General features: G+C 38.3%; 1 protein-coding gene across 3 annotated transcripts in view; it reads right to left on the bottom strand.

Moving 5' to 3' along the window:
* Nucleotides 1-5,491: 5,491 nt before the first annotated feature.
* Nucleotides 5,492-11,495, bottom strand: part of msrab (methionine sulfoxide reductase Ab) — an 85,760-nt gene continuing 79,756 nt past the window's right edge. The window contains exons 7-8 of one of the 3 annotated variants that reach the window (XR_009655666.1): nt 9,188-9,217; nt 5,492-7,247 (exon numbers count right to left, since the gene is read on the bottom strand). The gene's annotated coding sequence lies outside the window, so the exon portion shown is untranslated. Of the gene's footprint in view, nt 7,248-8,032; nt 9,218-9,244; nt 11,131-11,495 lie in introns of those variants that run through there. The other 2 variants (XM_060934755.1, XM_060934754.1) reach the window with 2 other exon arrangements.

Genomic DNA, 11,495 nt, shown 5'->3' with positions numbered 1-11,495 from the left:
AACCACAAGAAACAAAATTACTTTAGATTTTCTTTTTTTATCCTCGAGCTGTAAACTTATGGAACGATCTGCCGTCTTCATGCAAAAGTAGTATAACTTTAAGTTTATCGAATCCTGACTTACTGCAGTTTCTGAAAGACAAACAACAGAATTATCAACCTCCTGAATCCTACTGTTATCATTATACTTTTTTTAAGCACTTGATTACATATTTCAAAGTATTTTTAACAGTTATTCCCCAAAATCGAGTCGTACATGAGCTGATGGGTGACGAGGCGCGTAGCACCGAGTTGTCTGTAATCCATGCACGACGAGATTGAGCGGAATAACTGTTTTATTCTAACCACATTCACTGGGTTTTGAGAAACAAAGCATTTTTATTTTTTGCAAATTTGATAAATAAAAACTTTATACAAAACGTCTGACAAAATCATTTCCACTTAGAATGTAAACAAACCGGAGAAATGACAGGAGCAATTTGTGAAAAATGCGATAATATATAGATTGAGGCGCTGCCTAAAAGCGGAGCTCCCATCTGTTTCTGGGTTGTAGAATGTTCTTATATCATAGCCAGTCTCTTTTGTTTTAGCTTTTGATTTTGGACCCGGAAGTCAATTTTCCTTACAAGTGACGTCACACTTAACAGCTCTCATAGAATCATCTACCAGGTAGTTGTCAAAATAATTTTCTCACTTTGTGATTGGTCGATAGTCTTTCTTTTTCACTTTCCTGTCTTCTAAGCTTTTCTTGTTCTGTTAAAATTCATTTTCTTTTTCCTTTGTTCTTCTCTGCCATCATTTCCAGATGTATAATTCCATATACTTTTAAACTGGAAGTTCTCATCTCATCTCATTATCTGTAGCCGCTTTATCCTGTTCTACAGGGTCGCAGGCGAGCTGGAGCCTATCCCAGCTGACTACGGGTGAAAGGCGGGGTACACCCTGGACAAGTCGCCAGGTCATCACAGGGCTGACACATAGACACAGACAACCATTCACACTCACATTCACACCTACGCTCAATTTAGAGTCACCAGTTAACCTAACCTGCATGTCTTTGGACTGTGGGGGAAACCGGAGCACCCGGAGGAAACCCACGCGGACACGGGGAGAACATGCAAACTCCACACAGAAAGGCCCTCGCCGGCCACTGGGCTTGAACCCAGGACCTTCTTGCTGTGAGGCGACAGCGCTAACCACTACACCACCGTGCCGCCTAAACTGGAAGTTGTTATTATTTATTTCGGCCCGCGCGAGCGGAGCACCATACCTAAGGAAAAATGGTAAACCCATCGAGTCCACTAACCGGCCATTTGCTCCCGGCCGTTCGAAATTTACAAACACTGACAAAGTTGGTTGTTTTTTGCAGACACTTTGCAATGATTTGCTAGCTTTGAATTCCCTGGTCTTAACTTGGACCAACACAGAACGACTATTCTTGATCCTTTTCGTTTGCAAACTTTTCGAAAGCAAAACTGGGCTTCCTGTGGTGGTACACGGACACGGACAAACCACAAAAAATCGACTCGATGGGTTTACCATTTTTTCTTAGGTATGGTGCTCTGCTGGGAGCTCTGCTAATAATACTTCTTGAAAAATAACTTTAAAAAATATATGTTCTGACCATCAAACACTTTTATTCCATATGTTGTTGCTTTTTTATTTTTTGGGGGGTTTTGTTTTCAAGTAGAGTTTTTATTTCGTCCTCAATTGGTTCAGCAACACGCTCCGCCATTTTGTTTTTCCTCTACTTACGGTACAGTATATGAGCTGATATCCTAGTAGTAGAGTAGCCAATCAGAGCGCGCAATTGCTCATATCCAGTGAATGTGGAGAGAATAATATACAATTATTCCACTCAGTCTCGTCATACATGGCTCATAGTTAACTCGATGCTACACTCCTCGTCGGCTATCAGCTCATGTATGACTCGATTTTGTGGAATAACTGTTAAATAGATTTCCACAGGCCTGTTATATTCTTCCACATAACACTCATTGCAGCATTATCTTATTATTAATATTATTTTTCTGTGTTTTTGCATTTTGATATTTATGTTTTTTTAATATATACTGTATATTTTTCCCTTTTTAGCATAAGGGACAATTTTCAGTTAAGTTGCGAGCCCTGTTATTGTCCCTTGCCACCATGTTTATTGTTTTGTATTTAATTCTGTTTTTTTTTTTCATTTATTTTAATTATTGTAATTATTTATCTTTTTGTGGTGAACCGCAATAAACTAAACACTCAATCAATCAGTCAAATGTTCTGCATTACTTCTAGCTTCACCCAAACGTCCCAGTTTGATACACCTGGTACCCGGAACCACACGGATCAAACAAACTCTTAAATGAACTGGAACTGAGCAGATACTGGATCACTGGCTCCAAACAGCAGACGGTATGGCTCTCTAAACTTCGAATAGAGAGGTGACGATGACATTGATGAGGACAACATCATCAACAACAACTAATGGATGCAGCATAATTGCTCGAATATACAGAGCAGCTAAACTACAGAAACATCTTCCAGAAAACAGACTTTTCCTTTTTCAATCACAAGTGGGTGTCTAATCTAGAAACAGTCCACACTTTTCCACCACAAACGATTGGGTCCTTGGCTGGCGTTTTAGTTCCAGCAGTGAAATATTGGTGTGGAATGGAGAACCGAGAAGGTCAGAGGATTGGGGTCATTTGATCACCATGACAACTGGAGATTATTTAGTGGCATTAAAATATGACTTTGACGATGCTGATGTTTTGAACATTGATGTTCAACAAAGAAGTACGTAAAATACTGGCGATTGTATGAAACCAATTAGCAGATGCACTGCTAATACTAAACCTAACCAAGGTTACACTGAACGAATACAAACTTCAAATAAATACATTCACAATCCCTCACTGTCTGACTACTGTACTGTATATCCCTGTGCTGTCCGTAAATGCGAAAGGATTTGACTTCGCTTTTAAAGCTGAAAAGTACAACATCCAGAGATATTATTTACTCATTTATTTTTACACTTTTCACCAAGAAACCGTCATCCAATTATGTAATGGTTCCATTTCCAATCTGGTAAAAATGCAGAGCGCTACGACGTCAGTGGAAAAGAGCAAAATATAAAAGACTAGCGGAAAGTCTTTGAAGTATTTCAAAGTATTCAAAGCGTCAAACTAAAATATACCGCAGACTATAAAAAGATTCGAAGCATCTAAGCTTTAATATCGATGCAAAGTGGAAAAGTTATTTATCTGTGAGAGAGAAACAAAGACAGCAAGAATATTACGAGATGAAACCTGAACTTATAAAGCAGATACACATGCAAGTCAAGCATACACAGGCAAATGAGGAATGCGAGCTATCTGATATCTCAGTGATACAAAAATAACCTCAGAGAGAGAGAGAGAGAGAGAGAGAGAGAGAGAGAGAGCACCTGCAGTGTGGTCCACACCTACACACAGGTGTCAGGAAGAGACAGACACAAAGAAAAGAAAGAAAAGAGAAAAAATAGAGTGAGGGAAATCAGACTGCGGTCGACAAAACAGCTTTTTCTAGATTTGACTCCACCTGTGTGTGTTTGTTTAGCTGTACAGTAACGTAATAGTAATGTCATATACAGTACTTGTGAGACTAATGAAGGTGAAAGTGCATGTTAATAAGGCTGCATACGAGAAATCTGAACACACACACACACAGTGTGTGTGTGCGTGCATGCCTGTGTGTGCATTTGCTCATGTAAGGAGGAACTCTGGGCCTAAAACTGAATGTTTTAGTCAAGATCTCAGGAGCTTTCCACCCTGGACTTTTCTCTATACAAAAAGGCGTGTGTGAGAACGTGTTAAAACATACAAAGCTAATTTCTGCAGACGAGCCTAATTCTTCCTGAGGTGTGAGTGCATACATCTGACGTGTGTGTGAGTGTGTAAAGGTGTGGGTGTATGTATACATGCACATGCTATTTCCCAGAAATCTGTCTGCTCTGGCAGGTGCTATGTGAAACATGTAGTGTGTGCAAGAAGGTGTGTGAGATTATACAGACTCAGAGATGACAGATAAAGTGATGTCATCATCTTCATCACCAGCGTTACTGAAGAGGAAAAAGGAGCTCGAGTTTGAGAGCATGCCGTATCTGACTGGCTGCACGGTGGACAACACGGTGATGATCGTTCCGATTATCCAAACGTCAAAACAAAAAACAGTGGACAATAGCGAGTAGTATTAGCAACAAGCTAGCCAGCTAATGTTCGTGATAACGGCAATGTTAATGATTACCTTCACAAAACAGTGATTATTACAGTCAAATATTATACATTTACAGTAACCAAGTGCTGTATCTGTAGATTAATTGATCAAAAGCTAATACTACTATAAAATATTTTAAATGTTAAGAAGGAAGGATTTACACTGTTCACAGGGTGAGCGGCCATGTTGATCTGACGTCACTCCTCAAATGTGTAGTGAAGAGGACGACATCAAACTGACAAGTTGAAATTATAAGAGGAGCATTTTCAGTGAATATCAGACGCTCGCTGGCCGTGCTGTGAAAATTGTGCATGCAGACACTCAAAGTTTCCAAATCTGTCACTGCTTAACTCTTGAATATTTTCTATCATGAATACTCTCATTAAAAAGCTTATAATTTCTGCTTTCCAAAGAAATGTATCTGGTTAAAATCTGTTCAGTACTTTGGGAGTAACGGCAGGTTGAATTCGGTACAACAGAGTAAAAAGTCTGCTGGTGCTTTTCTTTTTGAGTCACAGGAAAGTGCTCAGGCTCTCTCTCTCTCTCTCTCTCTCTCCTGATCGGTTTCCCACTGGATTACTCATCAATATCAATCAAATCACTTTTATTTATAGGGATGTTCTCTCGCTCTCACTGTTTCTGATGAAGGATTCAGCAAAATTTTCCCTCTGCTAGTTTTGATGTTCTGATTCACGGGAGACTTTGAAGTGAGTTTTCAGAGCTTTACCTACTTATTTATTCAAATCAAACTGATTCCTGTAAGTAAATAAATAACTACTTTAGAATAGTTTTGAAAGCTGTAATCATTTATATTCTTTCATATAAACACTAGTCGGCCCTACTGAGAAACACAAAGGCTGACAGAACACAAAGAGGGGATTTGAAATAATCTTTTATTACTTTATTTTGATAGAGAATGGTAGATGTGAGACATTCAGTGTTTATTTATGCAGATTTTATAATTAACATTGATTTCTCCTTCTTTGTGATGTATAAATGAGAGTTAAGATCAGTTTTATATTGCACAAATAAATCAATTTTGTGAAACTTTGAAGAAGAGAGTGTACCGATTTAACATTGTTGCCTAATTAGCATAATTAATACTAATTAAATGCTAATTTGCATACGTTTTTTTTTACTAATTTTTCAAACTTTGTATTCAGTATACAACCATCTATGTGCTGCCAATTTCCATGTAAGTATCTTGAAAATGAATACTAATGAAATACTAATTTGCATAAGTGGTTTTTACTAATTTTTTTAACTTTGTATTTAGTATACGACCATCTATATTTCCATATAAATATCTTAAAAAATAAAGTTATAAAGAAAAAAACATTTGATCTCGTTGGTTAATGAGGCCCATTTTGGACCATGTGATCCTCATACAGAATATTACGGCAATTTTCTAAAAATTAAGCTGTTTTTTCAATCTTTGATTTGTAACATCTCAAGAACGGATAAACATATTTTAATTCTGTAAAAAGTATGCTGTTCTGCATTCAATTCTGAATTCAATGAGAACAGTTTCAAGCAATTTGGATTGAATTTTCACCTGATCTGCCTATTTATAGTTTGTAGGAAGGGAATTACAAGTTGCAACTTCATCTCAAATGCAGAGTTAGAGCTGGAGTCTGAGCAGCAGAGAATGTTTGAGCTAACTGACTTTACATTTCATTCAAAACGTTTGTACACATTTATTAGAAAGGCTCACGTGAAATGAACATTTAGACTGAAAATGCAAGGCATGAAAAGAAGATAAGCTGTGTAAATAAATTTGGACTGGGTGAAAAAGAAAAGCATACTGCACCCAGCCACTAGAGGGCGTCATATTTAGCCTTTCACTTTCCAAAAAAACAACCCTGTAAATATTCTGCTTTAACCAAGTATCAGACATGATTTTCATATTGTTTTCATATTTAACCCACATATTACTGAAGTTTTATTCATGACAGTGCTTAAATTTCTGCACTACTTTTTTTTCTTCTTTGCTGCAAATACAGTTCTGTGAGAAAGTCTTAGGCACATGTAAAGAAACGCTGTAGACCAAAAATGGCTTAAAAAATGAAATGAAATGTTTCAAAAGTGTTTAAAAAAACAAAACAAAAACAAGCAACAACAACCTATAAACAGTAATCAGTGAGCCATAATAAATTAAAGTCAGTATTTGGTGTGAGACGAAATTCCCTTTGCTTAAAAAATATCCGTCTGAGGTCCAGTGAGGTCAGTTTTATGCGGAAATGATCTGTAGGTTTTCCTGAGCATCTTACAGAACCAGCCACAGTTCTTCTGGACACTTTGACTGTCACACTCACTTCTTCATTTTACACCAAAACCCAGCAGCCTTCATTATGCTTTCTTTTTTCATCTGAAAAGTGTCTCTTATGGAATATGCTGCTCAGATACAAACTTTTTTTTCCCTCTATAACATTTAATTTTGTGCAGGAAAAAAATGAACGTTTGGACTCTAAAATGTTTTTGTACTGACTTGATAATGTAGAAGTCATAAAATATAAATCTATAACAAAGTTTGTATGAAAAAAATTAGGGCGCCTAAGGGTTTTGCACAGTAGTGTGTGTGTGTGTGTGTGTGTGTGTGTGTGTGTGTGTGTGTGTGTGTGTGTAAATATTCGGCCTTGTCCCATTTGGCATTTGCTGAAATGGGTGCACCAATCAGTAATTAAATAACGACATTCAATACATACAAATATGACCTACATGTACGTATACAGTAGGTGCAACTAACAAAATGGCCAATGGGTTAAAATACAAGGATGGCAGGGCGACTCATTATCTACTGTGTGTGTATTATTGAGCAGATAATAATACAGTTTAATCAAAGGCAGCAGTCACTCTGGGGTCTGGAATACAGTGGGAGTGGGGTGTGTGTGTGTGTGTGTGTGAGAGAGAGAGAGAGAGAGAGAGAGAGAGAGAGAGAGAGAGAGAGAGAGAGCGAGATGATTTCCTAAATCATGCAAAGCCTGTAGAGTTGAGAGCTACCGCCATCTAGTGGTCAGAAAAGACACAAAAAGACATACAAGAGAGATCATTTTTTGAACAATATATATCATTTTAAATTTAAAGGAACAGTCCACCATATTTCCATAATGAAATATGCTCTTATCTGAATTGAGACGAGCTGCTCCGTACCTCTCCGAGCTTTGCGCAACCTCCCAGTCAGTCAGACGCGCTGTCACTCCTGTTAGCAATGTAGCTAGGCTCAGCATGGCCAACGGTATTTTTTGGGGCTGTAGTTAGATGCGACCAAACTCTTCCGCGTTTTTCCTGTTTACATAGGTTTATATGAGCAGTGATATGAAACAAGTTCAGTTACACAAATTGAAACGTGGCGATTTTCTATGCTATGGAAAGTGCGCACTATAATGAGAGGCGTACTAACACCTTCTGCGCGCTTCGACAGCGCATTGATATCTGAGCTCCGTATCAATGCGCTGCCGAAGTGCGCAGAAGGTGTTAGTACGCCTGTCATTATAGTGCGCACTTTCCATAGCATAGAAAATCGCCACGTTTCAATTTGTGTAACTGAACTTGTTTCATATCACTGGTCATATAAACCTATGTAAACAGGAAAAACGCGGAAGAGTTTGGTCGCATCTAACTACAGCCCCAAAAAATACCATTGGCCATACTGAACCTAGCTACATTGCTAACAGGAGTGACAGCGCGTCTGACTGCGTCTGACTGACTGGGAGGTCGCGCAAAGCTCGGACAGGTACGGAGCAGCTCGTCTCAATTCAGATAAGAGCATATTTCATTATGGAAGTACGGTGGACTGTTCCTTTAAAGAAAACCTTATACGCTGACAGATATATTGTTTTGGAAGCATTAGACAACATTTTGAAGCTGCACATGCTAAACTTTCAAGGCACGCTGTCATTGTGTGTGCATTCACTGCTTCAGATGGGTTAAATGCAGAGAGGAAATTTCACAAGTGTGCGATGAATAAAGTTGTGCTTTCTTTTTTCTTTCTTTTTTCTATTTCTCTGCATGCTAAAATCTTCACAACACAGTCAATCACACACCAACAGCATCAGGTCTATTATTCTGCGTAAGGCATGAATTTATTTATTTATTGCAAAGAGAAAAAAGGCAAATTTGAAGCTGTTCTGAGTGTTTAACACAATCTCACCACAGAAATGTCACCACATTTTCCAATAAAATGCATTCCTTTTGAAATAATCATCAGCGTGGGATACTTAATTGAGATTAACTTAAACCTTTTAGTTCGCCATGGAGCACACAGCCTCTTCATTTTCTAACAGGAAATCAATTCCCCTTAGATCTCTAAAGTATTTCTTTAACACTGAACAGCGATTTTCAAGCTAATCTCGAGCTACTGCATATGTAGTGCACATATGATGACCACAGGCAAGAATTTTGAAATGTTTCCCTGTACTGAGAAAAGAACAGAACACTGGCTAATGCAAAAAAAAAAAAAAAAGACGAAATGGAAGCGGTAGTTGTTGGGAAAGTCAGCAAATGTTTACACGACATCTTTTCAAAAGAAAAGAACTAATGGTTCTGCGGTTACCGGTATGATGGAACACAGATACAGTACCGTAAAGCCTGAAGTGTAAACTGCTGGATTTATTTTATTTGTTCATTGTTGAATAACTTGATAAAGCTAAATTTGAGCACTTTTGATAAGACAGAAGCATTACAATAGTATTACTGAATTCACATTATAAAGTCACACATTACAAACATATACTGGTGGAATTCAACAACTGCCCTGAGACCATCATCAGTGAATTGAGCATAAAACCCATTGGATGTCGATACAACTAAATTTTCAAACAGTCAAAAATGATGAAAAATTGGGTTTGCACCAAAATTGGATTTTTCTGCCAATAATATACAGTGTTCTCCACAATTATTGGCACCCCTTGCAAAGATAAGTAAAAATGGTTGGGGGGGTAATCCACCTTTTGGTGAAGAAGTCGCTTCATTGGACACTGAAAAACATGAGAAAAATCCAAGCATTAATTGAAATAAATTTATTAAGAGAAAAACAAAGCCTTCATCAAGAAATAATTATTTTAAACATAAACACTTGTGCTGGGGTGGCAAGGTGGTTAACGCAATCACTTCACAGCAAGAAGGTTCTGGGTTCAAGTCCCAAAGTTCAAGGGGCATTTCTACCACAGTTATGAAGGTCAACACTCCTCTCCCTCATTTGGTTTGCATGTTCTCTCTCATCTTTCTCTTATCTTTCCCATGTTGATGTTGAAGGAATTTGGCCTCTCGATTTGTCACCTCATATTTGTTCCCCAGTTAATCAGGAAGTCATGGATTACAGCTTGAAAAGTTCCTACATACGCCAATCAACTCAAAAACAAAGATCACAATTTAAATGGGAAACCTGCTTCAGTTACATTGTGCTCACTATTATTTCTGGGGTGCCAATATTTGTGGCATGTGTAGTTTTGTTGAAAATAATTATTTCTCACTGAATAAATTTATTTCAACTAGAGGTTGGATATTTCTTCCATTTTTTTTTCCCAATGTGAGATGAAGCGACTTCACCAAAAGATGGATTTTTTAAAAACCCTTTTGACTGAATCTTTACAAGGGGTGCCAATAATTGTGGAAAGCACTGTACTCTGACATCTCTTCTGTTGCTTTCTAACTCTGTTCGGTTTGCTGTGTAAATGCACCATGGGGAGTCGGAGGGAAACAGGATTTCAGTGTGCTGTATTCAGGTCTACAGACGGATGAACAGTAAGGGTGTTTTCACACCTGGTCCCCTTTAAAGGAACCAGACTCAGTCCTCTTTAAGTGGACCAAAAAGTGGACCAACAGAAAAAGAACTCAGTTCTTTTTGTGTTCACACTGTGAATTTATTACAAAGAGGACTGGGTTCTCTTTCTGGTCCAGTTGAGCTTTGATGGGGCCTCAGTCCTCTTTCTGTTCACACCAGGTCCTCTAGAGCCCTCAGACCCCCAGTGCACGGAATTCTGGGTAATTTTCTCTTGAATCAAAATGTCTGCTGCCATGCTTGCCCTGCTGTATTCTTTGATCAAAATAGTGCGGATTAAGGAAAATAAATTTTATATATATATATAAAACTATATTTATAATATAGTTATATTATTGTGGCCGACTCATCAGTCAGTAAGTTCAGAGAACTGTAAAGCGGCTGTAGTAAGTTCCAAAAGGAAGTTGAGTTTCCCTGCTACAGTCACGTGACCAACTACGGCAAACGAAGGAGTTTAAACTACAGTGAAAAAGGCGAAGTGAACCCGGTGCGCTTTTTGTTCACAATGCACAGATTAGGCGAACCGTACTGAGACCACCTCCCTCAGTTTGGTTCGCTTTAAAGGGGTCTGGGTACGGTTGGAGTGTTCACATATGCGCAAAAAATGCTGAGTCATGGATCTGAGTTCGGTTAGATGGTTAAAAGGGAACAAGTGTGAAAACACCCTAAAACTCTCCCGAGTCGAGTCTTGGTGTTTAAGGAGCCAGTTTAACTGATACCTTAAACCCTCCAAGTGCGATTTCTTCACAACTGAATATTTTGAATGGTTATGTGGCAGAGTGAAATCACCACGACGACTGACTGAATGATTGAGTGATTATTTCTGAACAGATGAAGACAAGACTCGAGTTTAAAAGCCTTTGACCTCGTGTGCTGAGATGGAGACTGACGTGCAGAACGCTGATAATCAGAGGGAGAAACTATTTCCCACTAGAAACTTGTAATTCTTTAAACTTGGGCAGGAATTTTAGAAGTAAATTAGATTATAAGTGTTTCAGTATGCACAGCATTTTAAAATGGATTGGAATTAAATGTTTATGTGCAGTTTTCTTTCTCTCTCTCTTTCTCGCTCTCTCTCTTTCCACTTTTGGGGTCAAGCAGGGGTACATCCTGAGAGAGAGAGAGAGAGAGAGAGAGAGAGAGAGAGAGACAGACAGACAGACAGACAGACAGAGAGAGCAAAAGAGAGAGAGAGAGACATTGATTTCAAATGCATTGCATGTAAAAATATATTTATTCATACAGCAGACGTCCCGTGTGTTTTATATTTTACTCTTGATCAGTCTGTATAATCACACATTCCTCTCAGCCGTTACGGAGGATGGATCCCTAACTTAGTACCGACCCCAAATTCTGTGAATATTTAAATGGGCAAATGAAAATATATTTTGAATTCAATAACACCCCAGAGATTTCTCCCTGTGTACTGTGGGAAACTCTGAGCAGATCTGAGGGTCTGTATTATTTCCTATTTG

This window comes from Neoarius graeffei, chromosome 11, assembly GCF_027579695.1.
Source record: "Neoarius graeffei isolate fNeoGra1 chromosome 11, fNeoGra1.pri, whole genome shotgun sequence".
Lineage (NCBI taxonomy): Eukaryota > Metazoa > Chordata > Actinopteri > Siluriformes > Ariidae > Neoarius > Neoarius graeffei.
The sequence above is the reverse complement of the archived record's forward strand: the minus strand, read 5'-3'. Positions and strand labels throughout refer to the sequence as shown.